Source organism: Sciurus carolinensis, chromosome 8 (genome assembly GCF_902686445.1).
Source record: "Sciurus carolinensis chromosome 8, mSciCar1.2, whole genome shotgun sequence".
In the NCBI taxonomy this organism is placed as follows: domain Eukaryota; kingdom Metazoa; phylum Chordata; class Mammalia; order Rodentia; family Sciuridae; genus Sciurus; species Sciurus carolinensis.
In genome coordinates, this window is record NC_062220.1 from 118,705,776 (window position 1) to 118,717,768 (window position 11,993).

General features: G+C 40.5%; 3 protein-coding genes and 2 pseudogenes across 11 annotated transcripts in view; 3 read left to right on the forward strand and 2 right to left on the reverse strand.

Moving 5' to 3' along the window:
* LOC124991706 (immunoglobulin lambda-1 light chain-like) overlaps window positions 1–11,993 on the forward strand; it is a 1,192,366-nt gene that overhangs the window by 418,476 nt on the left and 761,897 nt on the right. The window lies entirely within an intron of this gene.
* The window catches only part of LOC124991707 (immunoglobulin lambda-1 light chain-like), a 1,154,667-nt gene that overhangs the window by 376,318 nt on the left and 766,356 nt on the right, over window positions 1–11,993 (forward strand). The window lies entirely within an intron of this gene.
* Window positions 1–11,993, forward strand: part of LOC124991709 (immunoglobulin lambda-1 light chain-like) — a 981,515-nt gene that overhangs the window by 198,651 nt on the left and 770,871 nt on the right. The window lies entirely within an intron of this gene.
* Window positions 1–11,993, reverse strand: part of LOC124990491 (zinc finger protein 264-like) — a 264,954-nt pseudogene that overhangs the window by 81,675 nt on the left and 171,286 nt on the right.
* On the reverse strand, window positions 1,775–8,013 carry LOC124990496 (beta-1,4-galactosyltransferase 6-like; annotated as a pseudogene).

Consider the following 11,993-nt stretch of genomic DNA (forward strand, 5'->3'; position numbering starts at 1 on the left):
GTTTTCTCAAAATATAAGAATTTTGATTTTTTTATGGTTTGTTTTGTGAGCATTTGTATCAGCAGAACTGCCACAGAAAAATGACACTTGAAAATTAAACTTTCAACCTGACATAAATGACCATATTTCTGTTTTAGGTGAACAACCCACAAGGCAAATATGATCCAAACATTTTTCACGTGTAGAATTCTACCATTCTTCATTGTCGTTGAAGATTCACTTTATTAAATTTGTGAAAATAACCAGACCTGGTGGGACATGCCTGTATTCTAAGACAAAAGAATCCCAAGTTTAAGGCCTACCTCAGCAATTTGAAGAGACCCTTACCAACTTAATGAGATACTGTCTCAAAGTCAAAAAGCAAAAAGAACTGGGGATGTGGTTCAGTGGTAAAGAATGGCTTGGTTCAAGCCCAGTACCCCTACCAAAGATTTGTGATATTTGCCATGGAAACTTTGCCTGATTTTAAGATAAATATACTTGGTATCAGGTAGTTGGACCTGTCTTCCAAAGTGTCATATTATAATATCAGTACTAACTGAGAATGCATGTTAAGATACCTCTATTAAATTATACTTTTAACAAGAAAATGTTAGTAATTACCCAAATTCTTGAAAATGAAAAAATAGTTTGAATGAAATTGGCTTACATTAAAGATGTAATTTTAATTTTCAAAAATGAAATTCTAAAAGTTTGAGAATTAAAATTTGTTTTTGTCTACTAAGCATTTACCTTCTTAAAATAGTATATTTAATATCTTATCCAATAGTACAGTTCATTTGTATAAGTACTACTGGGTTTTCTGTAGCTCCTTCTTTTAAAAGAAAACAAATTTTTTAAAAATGAAGATACTGGTTTTATTGGCTCTTCTGAACTAGAAGTAATAAAACTCCTATTAACTATGCATATTAAAAAATACAGAGTAAACAACATTGGAAACCTTTTTTGAGGCACAGAATCCCTGACACACCAGGGTATAGGAAAGAAATTCAACATAAATAGGTCCTTTACAGCATGTCAGTCACAGTTTTCAGAATTTCTCAGTAATAATCATGCACTATACATAAACAATATGGTTGTCATTTAGCAAATTCTGATGAAATTGCAAGTAAGGAAAAAAAAAAAACAGGTAATTCTGGCAGGAATAAAAGCTGTTTAATTCCCTTCTTCTTTCCCTTTAATGCCCTACAAAAGCTGGGACTTCTTCCATATTAGACACTGGGGATGAAAAGATGAAACCTAGAGTAACAGGTTGCTGTATTAACTTACTGTCAATTATTGACAGTTCCTTCATCTCACACAAGTGATAAGCTTTGTTTAGTGAAATAAAATTACAGTGTTTTTTTTTCCCATGCAAATAAAAGTGTCCATAAAAATTCAATGAAAGCATAATCAATTACATGCAAAACTGTAACATGTTATTTCTCAACAATTTGAACACATTAAATTACATCACATATGTACAAAACGTGTTTAAAGTGGAAAAAAAAAAGACTTCTCTTGAATTACATTATGGATTTCAGTATAAAAAACTTTCTCTTATTGGGGAACTCTCTCAACTTCCAATCTCCAGTAAGGGCTCTGTATTTTGTAGTGCTGGCCATGGGGTGTGTAGGGAAGCAGAGAGGAGGGGATTAAGAAAGATGAATGTGTCTAATCCCCGCAGTGTCAACCTTGAAGACTGCTGGCTCTTCTCAGAGATGAGGGCACTGAGACATCCAATTGCTGACCTCCACTAACACTGTACTCCAAGTTTATGTTCCAGCACTGTGCTCTACCCTGCCAGGAGAGCTACTTCTTTTGGATTGTTTTGGATTGGAGCTAACTCTGACATGAAGTTCTCAGATATATTTGTATACAACTTATCAACCAGTACGTTTGGTATGTATAATAAATTGCTCAACCTATCATGTACTGATGCTCCTTAGACTATCATAGTGATTTATACTGCCTAAAAACTGGACTTCCGATGACGATGATGAGGAATGGACTTGTATTTTCCTAGGTCTCCTCTGGTCATCCTCTGGGCTGGATGTAATCACATCCAGCATAGTGAACTCTGTTCTAAAGATCATCACCTTGTCTTCCCCATCCACAGAATGCATTAGGCAAAGAATGGATGTTTCTCAACTGTTTCCACTGTCAGTCCACTTTCACCACCAAAAAAGCTTTTCATATGGCAGAATATACGTATATTTATCCAGCTTTGCTGCAAAATGGCAGGCCTTTCTCCACATTCATAACAGTTTTGGTCATTTTCAGGTAGATGATCCACATCATGGAAGACCACGCAGTTCTACATGTTGTCCTTCATGGCCTCCTTGAAGCCCACTTGAAAAGCATCACAGGATTAAAAGGTTGTGTGCAGAGTTCCGGCCGAGAGCGCGGTGAGGAACCGAGTGCGGCCTGCTCTCCGGGCCCTCTGGGGCCCTGTGGCCTCCGGCCGGCGGTGGGTGAGCTGGGGGGCCCGGGGACAGGCCGCGGCCTCTTCCCTGCAGACATCCGGAGCTCCCGCTGCGACTGCCCACTGGCTGGCCCTGCCTGTGAAGGACCTGCGAGCCTCTTCCCCTGGCTGGATGACCTGATGGCGGCGGCGACCTGTCGGATCCCGGCCCCCGGACCCCGCGGGCGGCCGGGTCTCGGGGCCCAGTCCTGCTTCGTCCCAGCCGAAGCCGCCGCAGAGCTCATGGCGCCTTTGGGTGGCGGCGGGCGTGGCGGGGCGAGAAGAATGGCGGCCGCCGGGACGCCGCGGAGGCCGGCAGGGGTTTCGAGGGCCCTCGGAGGAGAGTGGACGCCCCAAAGCTCGGCCGCGAGTTGGACAGAGGAGCCGCGCAGACGAGGGCCCTCCGCGACCGCGCGGGGCGGCTCCTCGAGACCGCGCCCGGTCGGGACAGGCGAACAAAGGCCTTAACCTTCCCGGAAGGTGAGCGAAGCCCCGAAGTCGACGACGGGTGGAACGGTTCGCGGCCTCGGGCGGTTGGGGTGCCTTCTCCCGAGAGAAGCGGTCGTCATGTACGTGGCCGCCATCCTGGGGAGAGGTCCTGGCCGTGTGTAGAAGGCCTGTGTATGTAATATGAAAAAGCTGCTCTCAACTTGCCCCCAACCTGTTAAAACCTGTGCTGCGTCTGGACATCTCAATGTGAAGAGGTTGCCGAGGTCTGATGGTTAGAAAATAACGTCTTGTAAATGGCCTTTTGTTTTTAAAAATCGGAAATGTCTTCTGCAAGTGGCTTTGGAATGGATTCCTTAGCCCATCTCTGGAGCTGCACGTGTCCACGTTTGTTAAGGGGGTTGGAGGAAGTGGAGAAGACTGACCGTGAGGAGGAGGAGGTCCTGTGCAGACTGATTTTATGTCAAAGACATTTTCCTATTGTAACCATTGTTTTGTGTGTGCATTTTATTCCTCATTACTGTATAGATAGTTGAAAATGATAAGTACTTTTTTGGAAATATCTAGGCTTTCTAGATGTTCTAAAGTGCCTGATATATGTTAAAAGTAGAAGTGGTAACATACAACACGTTTTGTACATTTCTTTTTGTTAAAATTCTTATGAAATTTTTTTTGGGGGGGCAGTAGCCAAACCCCCTTTTGAGTCGTACAGAGTTGTGTGCTGGTCCTTGGGTGTGCCTACCGTGAGCTAAGACTTGTACTTTATGTCTATGGGTTTTGTTTTACTTTGCTGTGTATATAGTGTATATAAAGGACAAGTGAATCCTAATCTGCATCTAGTCTGTCTAGATGTTAAAGAGGTTGCCAGTGTATGACAAAAGTAGAATTAGTAAACAAATTTTGTATGTTTTGTGTTAAAATTCCTAGGAAGGATTGTCTTCTGAAAATTTTGATCATTATAGCCCACTGGGTCAGTGACAGGCCCGTATTTTGCTCGTATTTTGAAGACATTTTAAAATTAAAACTATTGTTACATGTGTGCAGTTTATTCAAGACTGTCGTGTACATAGTGGACAAACTGAGTCCTTACTTGAAACATCTAGTCTGGCTAGATGTTTAGAAGTGCCCGATATATGTTAAATGTAGAGATAGTAAAATATCACTTTGTAAATATCTTTTTGCTAAAATTCATATGAAATAGTCTTTTGGGGAAGGGAACTGTTAAACCACCTCTGTGAGCAGTATAGTACTGTCTGCACTTGTTCAGTGATGTGGAGGAGGTGGGAGGGAAGCAATTGCAAAAGGTAAAATGTTAGTGTGTTCATACCTGGGACATTTTCAGACATCAATTTTCTTTGTTTCATGCATTTTGTTTTGCTGTGTATATAGTGTATATAATGGGCAAATGAGTCCCAGTTTTGCAACATCTAGTCTCTAGGTGTTAAAGAGGTTGCCAGTGTATGACCAAGTAGTTAGTAAAATTAGCACATTTTGTACACTTTGTGTTGAAATTCATGGGGAAGCTTGTCCTCTGTAAATGACTTTTGAATATGAATTTGTTCAGCCATCTCTAAGTGTTACATATGCCTGTAATTGTCCACTGGACTGAAAGAGAGAGGGATGCGAGGATAGAAAGGTTCAAGGACAAAATGGTCATATTAGAAAATACCTCAGATTCTAACCATTGCTACGTGTGCAATTTTATTTACCAGTGCTGTGTGCATAGTGGACAGGTTCTTATGTGGAATATCTAGTCCTTCTATATATTTAGAAGTGCTTGATATATTTAAAAGTAGAAGTGGTAGAATTAAAACTTTGTAAATAGCTTTTAAAAAGTAATGGGAAATACTGTTTGGGATTGTTAAGCCACCTCTGAACAGAATACTGTCTGTACTTGTTCACTGGGTTGAGGGAGGTGGGAGGGAAGAAGTTGCAAGGATGTTTTGTTTAGAGTGTGCTAGAAAACTTCAGCTTACCCATTGCCCTGTGATGTGCATTTCATTTAACTTTGCTGTGCTGTATATATTGTATATATACTGGACAAAGGAGTCCTAATTTTATAATATCTATTCTCTAGATATTAAGGAGGTTGCCAATGTATGACAAAAGTAGAGTTAGTAAACTAACACATTTTGTACGCTTTGTGTTAAAATTCATAGAAAGGCAGTCTTCTGAAAAGGACTTTTGGAAGTGAAATTATAACATCATGTGACACTCAGATGTGACACAGGTGACATAGGAGAAGGAAGTGGAAGAAATGAAGGATTCTAGGCCAGAGTGATCCTACTTAGAAGACACTTTCAGATGTAACCATTGTTACATGTGTGTAGTTTATTTAACACTACTATGTACATAGTGGACAAACTTAAGTCCTTATTTGAAACATCTAGTCTTTCTAGATGTTTAGAAGTGCACAAAGTATGTTAAAAGTAGAGGTAGTAAATAAAACATTTTGTAGATATCTTTTTGTTAAAATCCATAATGAAACAACTGTCTTTTAGAAATGGAATGATCAAAACAGTTCTCTGAGCAGTACACGTTGTATTTGTGCTGTTCAGGGAGGAAGAAGGAAAAGAAAATGCAAAGGGCTTTATACCAACATATTTTCTGTGAAGCAAGATTAACCATTGTCTCTTATATCTGAGTTTTGTTTTACTATGTAAATAGTGTATATAAAGGACACAAGTCCTAATTTACATCTAGTCTATCTAGATGTTAAACAGGTTGCCAGTGTATGACAAGTAAAGTTAGTAAACTAACACATTGAGTATGCTTCATGTTAAATTCATAGGAAAGACTGTTCTTAAAACCACTTAGGAAGTGAAATTGTTAGTCATCTCTCAGCATTACAGATGCATATATCTGACCCCCCTGTGTTGATAAGAAACTAGAAGGGGAAGGGTTCTAGGCCAGAATGTTCTTGTTTGGAAGACACTTTCAAATTCTAGCCTTTAAAAAGAGGGAGTTTTGCTTCAGAGTGTAGCCTTTGTTCAGTAAGTTGCAGTTTATTCAATACTACTGTATGTATAGTTTAAAACTTAGGTCCTTGTTGGAAACATCTAGTGTTTCTAGATGTTTAAAGGTGCACAACACATGGTAAAAGTTAAGGACTAAAGTAATGCCTTTTAAGTATTTTTTGTTACTGTATAGGAATGGTTGCCATTTAGGAGAATGGAATTGTTGAACTTGATGTCTTGGAAGAGTGGTAGATTCACTGGGTGGTGGGTGGGGGAATGAGAAAGTATGCATAGAGAAGCACTCTGTGCCCTTAGATTAGTTCCGATTGTCTAGCCATTGTTATATGTGCATTTTAGTTAGTATTGCTGGGTATTAAAGGATAAGTCCTAATGCCCAAAGTTTGTTAGAAGTAGCAAAATAATCCCTATATAAATATCCTTGTTAGTTTTTAGGAAGAACTGTCTTCTGGGAATGACCCTTGTTAATCCACCTCTTGGAGCTAGGGGTAGTCCTGAATTTAGTCACTGAAATGGTGCTGAGGGAGAAGAGAAAGGGTGAGGGGACATGCTCTTTGCTAGTAGCTCCATATCTGGAAGGCAGGTTTAGATTATAACCATAGATCTATATGCATTTTTGGTAAAGTACTTGTGTTTATTGTGCACAAAGTTCATACTTTATTTCACAACATCTAAGCTTTCTAGATGTCCTGAGGGTAACAGTGAATCATAAAAAGTAGAGCTAGTGAATTAGCCAATTTGTAAATAACTTTTAGTTATAATTGATAGAAAAGATGCATCTGGGACATGGAATTGCTTTGTCTCTGGGCTTTGTGTATCAGGACTTGCTCGTTAGGCTGGCAGCAAAGGGGCACAGGGGCGCACACAGGGAAAGACAGGAGCAAGTGCTCAAGGATTGACATTTCCATGTGAGCCACTGGTGTGTGCATCTTCTGGCTGTACTATAGGAATACTTTAATTCACTGGGAACATGCATTCTTGCTAATACTTTAGTAGAAATCTGGTAATGAAACAAGCTTGGTGTATCCTGTTGCTTTGTCTCATTTAAAAATTGAGCATTAAGGGAATGCATTATTTTAGTTGTAACTCTGCCAATATGTCTATCCTAGAGGCCTGTTGTCATTTCTGTCTTCAATGAAATTTTTGTCCCCAATAAAGGATAACAGATTGAGTTGGTATAGTGTATTCTTGGTTATCAAAAATACTCATGTAGCTTTGGGATTTTGAATTGGTGAATATTCATGATGTGTGGAAAAGCATGATACACACTACAATCTCAATCACAAATGGGACATTGTGTATGTATATGCACGACCTGGAGGGACACATCCAACTAAGCTGCTTGTGACTGAATGACTTTGTTCTTTGCTTGTGTTTTTATTTTTCCTGTAATGCACACATTAACATTTAAAAAATAAATGCTATTTTAAAAACAAAAACAAAAACAAAACAAAAAACAAAAAAAAAAAAAAAAGGTTGTGTACCGGGCTGGGAGATAGCTCAGGCGGTAGAGTGCTTGCCTTATAAGCACAAGGCCCTGGGTTCGATCCCCAGCACCCAAAAAAAAAAAAAAAAAGGTTGTGTGCCACTCTGTTCAATGACATAAAAGACAAATTCCTGCTGCTGTTTCTGAAGCATTGGAATAAAAATAATGAAGATGTTCATGGTGTTGCGGAAAGGAAAGAGAATTACTACCTTCCATCTGGGTTTACAGTCTTTTGGCTTCCAGTGACCTCCTGGCTCAATATCCAAATACTTAAGAGTTGTTGAACTTCATCAAAACTGATTCCCTTACAAGGACACTGAGAAATCCCCGCATGTAAGGCAGCTTTTCCTGGCAGGGAAGGAATGGTGAATACGTGAAGTTTTCTGGGAGATACCTTGTTGTTCGAACAAGATTGTCACTTGAATTATTGCCTTAAAATAATCTGTGCCATTGAGGGTAGCGTTTTATGAGTGCACAGCCTGATCATGTCCTATAGTTTTCACATTTTCTGTCAACATTATTCGTGGAGCTTGTGTCATAGTGAGGTCTGTGTTTCCAATACCCAGAGTCAGATTGATGATGTAGAGACAAGGCCAGAAGGCAAAGATGAAGGCAAGGTTGGAGCCTTTGGAGGCCTACATCATCTGCCTGAGCATAACCATCTTCCTCGTCCCAGCCAGCAGCTCGTTTATGCTCTCAGGCCCGATTCAGGGCCACTGTCCAGGCCCTAAACTTCCATGCATGTACTAAGACCCCTAGGAAGCAGAGGTGCCCCACTCAGCAGTTCTTGGATGTGGGTCCTAGCAGGAAGGAGAAAAGGGGTGAAAGAGCATGGAATGAATGGGAGACCTGAGAACCAGGGCTGAGAGACCATGGAGGACTAGGGGAAGGATGGAGGGAAGAGAGGAGAGTCCAGACTGTGTTCCAGGCATCAGATGACCTGAAGAGGCCACAGAAGTGCGAGGATTTTCATTCTCTCTGCCAGGCACTGCCAGGGGAGGGGTTGAATGTGGGAGAGGTGCAGGCAGCCAGCCCAGGAACTGAGCGGTGAGGGGCAGCTCACTGCAGCATGCCATCCCCCCAGGGTCTCCTCACTGCAACTGCCTCACAGAGCACCTTCCTGATGTGCAGCTGACCACCCAGATGGCAGAGCTGTGTGTGCCTGGCAAACTGTTTCAGAACTCAGGCCATTCTAAACCAACTGCTACTTGATGGCTGTGCCAAGAGTTGTTTCCTTCTGCTGTCCAGCCCTGGATGAGCTATTAGTGTGAATTATGGGGGAAAACAGATACCCTGGATGGTGCTCTGGTGGATCCGTTTAGAAGTTGACTTGCCCCCATTTCTGTAAACTAATATTTTCTGAGCACCCCTCTCCACGTTTGCAGACTTATATTCTGAGCCATCATCTGAGCAGATGGACACAGTTCTGGCTGAAAACAGGGTTTCTGCAGATGCACCAGCTCTGATCAGGCATAATCCTGCTCCTATCCTTCCTCCTCGCTTCTAGATCCTTCAGGGTCAGGTGCCAGAGACTTATCTTCCTTAGATTCACCCACCTATAACTACAACCTGTCAACCTCCATCGATGGATCCTCCCTAAACTCCACCAAGCCCTCATTTCCTCCATTATCAGGTGTCCACTCCTCTTACCTCACACACTGCCCTTTTTGCTTTTGTCCCAGTAACTCCCAAACACTAGGGATATTGTACTCATCAACCACCTGGAAACTTCCCCATAAATCTCAGTCATTTTGCCCTTTTACAAATGTCTTGATTTAGACATCTCTAAAATTACTTTTTCATTCTCATATACATTGAGAAGAATTTGGCTTCTACTTGCCCATCATGGGATATATATTGCCTTACTTAGCATCCATATTCATTCTCTCTCACTTTTTTTTTGATCTCATGAAAACAAGGTGAGTGTCCTCCCCCTCTTTATCTCTTCACTCAAGGAGTACACATGATATTGGCATTAGGAAAGATCCATTTTACTCAGTTTAAGAAAAATTTTAAAGTAACCAGTTAGATAGAATAATCACGTATATAAATTAAGTGATAAAACAAAATTGCGAAGTATTAAAAATTCAGGAAAGAAGATTGAGTGTGGGACATGAAAAAATCAAGAAGAAAATATATTCATTAAAAGTTCATTGATTCCTTTGAAGAATCAGCCTTCAAAATGTCAGTGTGAACATACCTTCACCGCAGCAGTTCAGATTTCCCATGACTACCTTAGGTACAACCAGAAAGCCACAGCACTGATTTCCAATTTGAACCTCAGCTCACCAAGGGACAGTTGGAATGCAAGGTAAGATGATCATCCCACATTACCATGGTGATCAGCTCTTTTGGAGTCTTCAGAGTGAGCACATGTCACTTATGGGGGTGCTTCTTTTCTCTAAATAAGTGTATTTTACAAGTGTGTTGTTGAAAAATGTATGTGTTACTTCATAAACTGAATCCCAGACTCACTCATTGACATTCTCTGTTTATGAAAATACTTAAATCAGCCAAAATGACCTACCCCAAATAATTGTATTGATCATAGAAGTCTGGGGTGAAAGCTACCATTTTGAGACTCAAATGAGATTCCATTTCTGGTTTAAATGCTGACCCTACCCATTTCCCACTATTTGTGAATCTCCAGACCTTTGTAGATAGAAAAAATTTTATTTTTTTAGATTCAGAATAAAAATATATATATAGAAGTATATAATTTTTGAGAGAAAATTTTAGGGTGAGGGGATTTTAAGATTATATCCCACTAATTTGAAATTTGAAAATAAAACTGTGTCATCTGGTTAGTTCCCTCTAAAATGATGTGGTATGAAAATAGCATACCAGTCCTCTGAATCCCTCTGGTTTCATCTTGCCATGTGATCTCTCCTTCTTGCATGGGCAGCCCCAAGGTTTTCACCCATAATGTTGTGTTGCAGCCAGGAGGGATTCTGTCACAGGGAAGCAGATATCACTGCCAAGCTCTTGAATTTTCAAATCCTCTATAAAGTACTTAACCTCAGTTGTTTTTTTATAGCAATAAAAACAGACTAATCTACTAGATTATACAAGATCACCCTGTTCTTTCCTCAGAGGTTCTCAAACATTCTTTGGCTTCAGTAGAGGCCTCCCTATAGAACTATGAAAATACGTTAGGAATTTCCACTTAAGACACAATTATTACATTTCTAGTGGGCATTAATCAAAACTGACTTAAAATCTGAAGTATGTAGAATCCTGTTGAAATCTGAGACACCCCGAGATCTTAAAGGATATCAGAGAAATACTCTAATAGGAAAAAAAAAGTATCCAGAATTGTTGCATAGCATAATGGAAATGTTTTGCTTATGAGGATGCTGGAAGGGAATGCAAAAAGTCAGGGTAATTCAACAGCAGGTGAATGCTTTGATAGTAGTACTGACTTAGGTACACCTTGAGTGTAAGTTGCACACACTGGTATGTTGGAAGGGTGATGTCCTCTATGGTCATAGGTAGAGGCATGTAAGTTCTAAAGTTCTATGAGACCTCCATCTTCCAATGCAGACCTCAGCCTATGTGTATCCTTTATAGTCATCTTTGTATGCATAGGGTTTTTCTGAACTCTGTGGGTGATTTTTAGTAAATTTTTGAATCTGAAGAATAATCTCAAATTTAGAGTCCGTCAGTACTTCAGGTGAACCTGGAACCCCCAAATTTTGACTCCTTTCTGAAGTTAAGGGCAACCTATGGAAGGAAGACTTAGTCCTAACATTGCAGGATCCAAGGCTAACACAGGGGGCTTAAGCTCAGAATTGTATTGTGATCTACTATGTTGTCATACCCATAGGCCTATGAAGATGAGCATGGAGTTTTTTTACTGAGAAGTCTGACTCTTGCATTTTTGTACTGTAAGGAGAATATGAATGTAGAAGAAGCACACTTGTAGGGGAACAAATCACCCTTGCCAAAACACATCTTTCTCATCAATTAGATTGACTGCAGAAAGTGACTGATCTAGAATATACCTGATGTTTTCTTACTCTTGAGACCACATGCAATTACACATAGAAGAACACTACGAGGATCAGATAATGCTTATGCCATTTGGACAGGTCTTGTATTCTCTGGTTGATATTTTCAAACATGATGAAAAACAGTGTTCAGTCCACAGAATCAGCAAGAGGACATAGAATCTCTCCATGCTCAAAGGCATGACTATTCCTGTAGGACAGGCCTCTCACATTTATTTCGGAGACTGCATCTCTCAAACCTGTTGGGTTGGCAGCTGCTGTGGATGGAGGGTCTACCTTGAAGAGAGGGTTCATGCATATCCCTGCATGTCCCCTAGGGAAGATCGATCTCTGGTAACAAGTGACCTCCTCCATATGATATACAGCTATTTTGAGAATAAACAGATGAATGCATCTAGATATCATTCACTTCAGGTCCTCTTTCCACTCTTACACTCTGGCCCCAGAAATTACCAGGAGAGCCTGGTCCTTCTAGTAGTAAGTCCACTCTGGTATACCCTCTTTGGAGCCTGGCAAGATGGAAGGCCAAATGACCATTTTCTCTGAGCTGGAGACAGAGAATTGGTTAGGAATTATTGAGGCCTGGAGTCATCATCATAGATGACCAGCACAGGGGATTGATTTGACTTCTG